The sequence below is a fragment of the Pinus tabuliformis genome, chromosome 2_2 (assembly GCF_031772625.1).
Source record: "Pinus tabuliformis cultivar Carrire ecotype Pingquan chromosome 2_2, CPIR1, whole genome shotgun sequence".
Lineage (NCBI taxonomy): Eukaryota > Viridiplantae > Streptophyta > Pinopsida > Pinales > Pinaceae > Pinus > Pinus tabuliformis.
Window position 1 is genome coordinate 1,213,626,810 of NC_142300.1, and position 6,649 is coordinate 1,213,633,458.

At 37.6% G+C, this 6,649-nt stretch overlaps 1 pseudogene across 1 annotated transcript; it reads left to right on the forward strand.

Annotated features, from left to right (window-relative positions):
- The first annotated feature begins 461 nt into the window (after window positions 1-461).
- LOC149197859 (disease resistance protein RPV1-like) lies at window positions 462-4,370 on the forward strand (annotated as a pseudogene). The gene is made up of 4 exons (XR_016254791.1): window positions 462-1,162; window positions 1,265-2,808; window positions 2,922-3,132; window positions 3,278-4,370. The product of XR_016254791.1 is annotated as a disease resistance protein RPV1-like (transcript).
- The last annotated feature ends 2,279 nt before the right edge of the window (window positions 4,371-6,649 follow it).

Below are 6,649 nucleotides of genomic sequence, written 5' to 3' on the forward strand. Positions count from 1 at the left end.
TTGCCACCTTCGAAAAAAAAAAGATAAACTTTCTCACTATATAAAAAAATAATAATAATATTTTACATTATATTTATAAAAATCATAAATAAATAAAATAAATAATGCTCGTTAACTCACTTACTTGTCGCTGAGAAAGATAAGTGCCGACCGTTGTTGTTCCAGACGTTGTCTAAAATTTCCAGTGTGTGAGCAGGAGGTACGACCCACCTACAATGTCTGAGATATATTTTTGATTGGATGTTGCACGCCCCCAATTCCTTATCTTTTCACGCGTGATTTGCCGTCCCTATATTCCACACGGATTTGACTCACCCCTGCATTCACATATTCCTTATCTTTCAACGCGTGATTTGCCATCCCTATATTCAACACGGATTGGACTCACCCCTATATTCCACACGGATTGGACTGAGACAAATTATGTAAAAGGCAGAAATGGTTTATCATGACACGTCTCCTTTACCAGACCATCAACAGATTTCGTTCTTTATATACTCTGCGACGATTTAGTCTGCCGAACAAAAGAAGTAAATCTCAATTGCGCATATTGAGAAAGAGAGATCAGCGGGTAGCCACTTTGCCGTTTGAGAGATCAGCCAGACGAGGAGGAGAATCTTGAGGTTATTGCAGATACTCTGTGTTCCATGGCATCCACCTCATATGGATCTTCCGGCGGCAACAACTATGTCTTTGATATCTTTATCAACCACAGGGGTCCGGACTGCAAGAAAACCCTGGCCAAACATCTCTATGACCGCCTTAACAAACACGGACTGCGAGTATTTCTGGACGAAGATGAATTGCAAGAAGGAGAGTATATAACTCCTCAAATCCAGAGTGCCATTCGAACAGCTTCTGTACATATCGCTATTTTCTCTCCGCGATATGCAGAGTCAAATTGGTGTCTTGATGAGCTTTTGCTCATGTTCGAGTCGAGGGCAACTATTATTCCAGTCTTCTATGGTGGCGTCAAACCTTCAGATCTTAGATGGGGAACGCAGGGCGAAAAAGGAGTATATGGTCGAGCACTGCAAACGCTGGAGAAGAAGACAACGTTGGATTCTAAACCACGATACGACCCCAGCACCATCCAGAAATGGAGGAAGGCTCTCACTGATGCTGCAGAAATAAAAGGTTTCGATATGGAGACGTATAATGGGTGAGTAGTACTCCAATCTCCCTCTTACTCTTTACCTCCTTCCTTGCTGGATCGATATAGAGTTTAATATTGTAGCATTTCTGACTAGTAATTTCATTTCAGCGATGAGCAGCAGCTCCTTCAACAGGTTGTGGAAGGAGCGTTGGAAAAAGTTAAAAGAGCAATACATGTCTCTAGATATCCAACAGCGTTGGATGAAAAAGTTGAAGAATTCGAGAGGGCAATGTTACTCGAGCAGCAAAGCATAGGGACTAGAGTTATAGGAATTGTCGGGCTTGGCGGTGTTGGCAAAACCACCCTAGCAAAAGAGATCTTTAACCGTCGGAGATCAAATTACAAGCAAACTTACTTTCAATTTGATGTCAGAGAAAACGCAGCGAGAAAATCTTTAAAATCTTTGCAGAAAATGATTCTTAAGGGCTTGGCTCAAGTGCATGTCGGAATAGACAGCACTGATGATGGTATAGAGAAACTCCAAAGGTATCTTAAATCTTCTCATGCTTTCCTAATTTTAGATGATGTGGACCATCTTCAGCAGGTGGAAGCATTGCTTTTACCGGTGAAAGATGCGCTTCAGCAAGGTAGCTTAATTCTAGTCACATCTCGAAATAAGGATGTACTTACAAGCTCAGGGATTGCAGAGTCTTCCATTTTCAAGCTAAAAGGACTCAGACGACCACAATCCCGAGAGCTATTCTGCTGCCATGCGTTCGACCAGCGATATCCTCCTATAGAATTTGAACAAGTGGTCGAAGAGTTTGTGCATGCTTGCGCTGGATTGCCATTATCCCTTAAAGTGCTTGGATCTCTTCTTCGTGGAAAAGATTTGGAGTATGGGAAAGCGCAATTGCACAATATCTCCAAAATTCTTCCCGAAGATATACTGGCTACACTCAAAATTAGCTATGACGGTCTCGATAAAATAGAGAAGCAGATTTTCTTAGACATTGTCTGCTTTTTTATAGGAGAAAACAAAGATAGCGCTATAAGAATCTGGGATGGAACGGAGTGGGGAGGATGGCTTGGTCTTCGGAACCTGGAGAGCAGGTGTCTGGTGGAAGTAGACGATAAAAACTGTATTAGAATGCACGACCACCTGAGAGACCTGGGCAGACATATTGCGGAGACTGAACCTCCAGAATGGACGCTTCGCCTTTCGTGCCCAATCCACGACCTTCGTCATCTGTCCCACAAATCACTGGTATGTATTTTGAAGCTTTAGATTGACATTCAAATTAGTGTTTTCTCAAAATTGTGTCCATTATGTCTTGAATTCTTAACCTTTTCAAGGATCTCAATCATCTTTATTCTAACATTTCACTGAGAAAACAATTTAGGTGCACGGAATTAGCACGATTCACTCATCTGGCTGCGAAAGGGCTCACCCAGTGTTCAGAAACCTTGCGGACTTCGCAGGCAGTCGTTTCACAAATTATGTGAGGGGGTTGCAGCTGATTAGGACTGAAGGTGATTTTGCAGAAAGCGAATTCATGAAAAGCATATTCAGCGTTGCTATCTCACTAAAATGGCTCAGCTGGGACAAATTTCCGTACTCTTGCATACCTTCTTGGATTCCACTCAACAATTTAAGAGTTCTACGGATAGATGGGACCAAGCTTGAAACACTGTGGCTGCATGAATCGCAGGTAGTCATTTGAAGTCCTTGACATAATGTTTTTTGTTTTTTCTAATTGGTTTGATATATAGTATTATTAGCATACGAGGGAGGAAACCCACTTCGAAAATGTAAACATTGCAGGCACCAGAGCGATTGAGAGAATTGTATATTGAGGCTCGGTCTGAAAGTATGAACTTTCTACAGCGCAATGTGAATTTGAAGGTTCCAAGGTCCATTGGGAATTTGAAGCATCTCGAAAAAATTGTGCTCCTGTGTTTTGAGCGTCCAAGTTTACCAGATGAACTTTGGCATCTGCAGTCGTTGAAACATTTGGAAATACGGACCTATTTCGGTACAATTTCTTTTTCTATATTTGTGTTCTTATCTAAAAATGGTCTGCATACCAAATTCTTTTGCGAACTTAAGGACCCGTTTCGAAATGGAGTCCTTGCCACATTCCTTTGGGAGCTTAACGAACTTCATATCTTACCTTGCAGGTACCGCTGCCAGGTCTATGTTGGAGGGGCTCTCAAATTCGATTACAAATTCAAGGAGCCTGGAAAACCCTAACGTTCAGAGGTCTGCGATGGAGATGGTTCAGAGGTCTCTGATCTGGATCGAGAGGTGCATGCTCCCAGATTCGGTAAATTTAATGAGCTTGGAAAACCTTACCTTGACTAACTGGCATGATCTAGAGATGCTTCCAGGTTCGTTTGGGGGCTTGACGAATCTCAAAACCATTGACCTGGAAGGGAGCCGTAATCTGCGGGCGCTTCCAGAATCGTTTGGGAACTTAACGAATCTCCAAACTGTTAACCTGCACAGCTGCTGGCATCTGGGGGTGCTTCCAGATTCGTTTGGGAACTTGACGAATCTCCAAACTATTGACCTGTCCGACTGCTATAGTCTGCAGGTGCTTCCAGATTCGTTTGGGAACTTGACGAATCTCCAAACTATTGACCTGTCCAACTGCTCTAGTCTGCAGGTGCTTCCAGATTCGTTTGGGAACTTGACGAATCTACAAGCTATTTCCCTGCGCAAGGCCGAAAGTTTGCAGGTGCTTCCAGATTCGTTTGGCAATTTGACGAATCTCCGAGCTATTAACTTGTTGGGGTGCGTAAGACTGCAGATGCTTCCCAATTCATTTGGGAACCTGACGAATCTCCAAACTATCGACCTGCAAATGTGCTGTAGCCTGCAGGTGCTTCCAGATTCGTTTGGAGACTTAACGAGCCTCCGAACTATTGAACTGTGCGGGTGCTTTAGTCTGCAGGTGCTTCCAGATTCGTTCGGTAACTTGAAGAATCTCCAAAGTATTGACCTGACCTGGTGCCGGAGTCTGCGGGTGCTTCCTGAATCGTTTGGGAACTTAATACAACTGGAAAATCTAAAATTCGACACATTGACAGTCTACAGGGAAGTCTTTGAAAAGATGCACACATTCAAATGCTCAGGTGTCATTAATTTCGACAAAGTAGCAGTATGGCCTTCCCAATGTGCAACTGAACCTTTGGTTCCCGTTTGGGTGGAAAGTTTAGGCCAGCTTTTTTGAAATTGAGCCCGTTTGCAATCAATATGCCGTTGAATTGATGCCTTAAATGTAGTGGGAGTTTTTTTTGGTCACAATTATTATTCGTGGAATCTTTTTATAAGCACTTTCATGCTCTTCTATGTCACAGTCTGGAATTCGATTATTATGTCGAGTGGATAAATCATATATTAAATATTTTAATATATTTATATATTTTTAATACGATATAAATTATATTATAGAGTAATAATTTATAATATAATTATAAATTATATATTTTTTCTATTTTAACTAGTTCGAAGAAGAAAATTAATATAGCAAAGATTAGAATGAATTTTCATTAGTTCCATAGTGAAACAGGTCGTTGGGCAGTGCCTAAAACGCTATGGATAGAAAGGATCTACCATATATGTGAGAATAGGAACATCGAGGATGAAAACCACTTCCTCTTAGAATGCCTATAACCACATTAGATCTTAGTTTCACAATCTTTGTTACAATACTGACCTTTCTAGCGTTTTACAATGTCAAAATTATAGTGAGCTCGGGAGGCTTCTCTCCAAGCTTTTTGAGTATAGGAATAAAATCTTAAATCAAAATAAATAATTTGTTTCTTTAGGTCCGATAGACCATTGTTTGGTCTCACCGGACGTTAACCATCATCATCATCATTAATATAGGATAATAATAACAATAAATTATTTTATAAAATATAATATAAAATATAATTAATTAAAAATATTATTTAATTAGAATATTAATAATAATATAATGAGAGATAATATGTTTTCCGAATTTTTTTTTGGATAAAATTGTGTAGAGGATTTTATATTTTTTCCATATGAAACTATGTAGAAGATTTTATGTCTTTTTTTGGAAAGAATATAAAATCCTCTATAATTTTTTATCATAAAAAGTTCTCCCAATAATAATATAATTATATGGTTATAATTAAATTAGATTTAAAATTAAAATAGATATAAAAAATAGTGTATGAAGATTTTTTTTTTTTTTTTTTTAAATTTGTAAGACAATTTCTTCTCTATGTGAAAACTATTGTAAAAAATATGTATATTTTTATAAGTAGGTTATAATTAAATTAGATATAAAAAATAGTGTATTAAGTTTGTTTGTTTGTATTTAATTTGCAAGACAATTTCTTTTCTATATAGCAATTAATGGAAAAAAAGTTTATGTATATTAATGTAAAAAATTATGTATATTTTTAGAAGTATTATTTTTTAGTGGAATTTTTGGAGTATCAAGGGATTTTGATTGGAATCAGGTGAAAAAAAAATTGTAAGACAATTTCATCTCTATATAACAAACAATGTAAAAAAATATGTATAGTTTTATAATATAACAAATAATGTAAAACAATAATATGTATTTAATGTAAAAAAATATGTATAGTTTTATAAGTAGTAGTTTTTAAGTGCAACTTTTTGGAGTTTCAAAGGGATTTTGATTTGTGATGTTTAAATTGGTTTTTTGAGTGCATATATGGATTAACGTTTGGGCACTTTCATAAAAGTGGATAGACATCAATCCATAACAAGAGATGCATGCAACGTAGTCCATGCCAAATAATTTTTAATATAAAAATTCTTAAATGTATGTTAATAATTTGAAGATATCTATTAACTTTATGTGCAATAAAATTGTTTGTATAACACTACTTATGAATATTAAATGTACAACTATTATTATTCTTATTATTTAATAAGAAGTTAATATATATTAAATAATAACAACTAATAATATTAATTGATAGCAAAATAATATATCACAATGAGTAATATTAATTATTAATTAACAACAAAATTCTAGAAATTACCAATAAATATTGTATCCAAAATTCTAATAATATATTGAAATGGAAAGGTGCCCATGTTGATTGGCATGAAAGAATGGCGCTCGTAACCTAATCCCTTTGTTGGCGCTCTTCCCGGCCTCCCCTAGTGCGTCTGGTCTGGGCCTCGCTGTGCCCCGGTCATCATGGTGGAACTGCCTCTGAACCTTGGTGCCCACTCTTTCAAGGACATGGTCATTGGTCGACCTCCAGACCAGGATTCATTTTTCACAAAGTTTGCCTCCAGCTCGACCTTCTGCTCTCCGAGAGGAAACTTGGATAAATATGAAACAAGACACTCTTAAGCGAAAAGAACCGCCTCAGAGGAATAGAGAAATAGAGAAAGGGAAAAACAAAGATACTCGCACAGCAAATGGAAAGGCCTTAGACACGCCCTCTCTCACAAACACAAACTCTACAAAAACTCAAGAGCAAACGCAAGAATAGAGGAAAAAGACTAAGAATCACTGCAACCCCGTAGCCAAA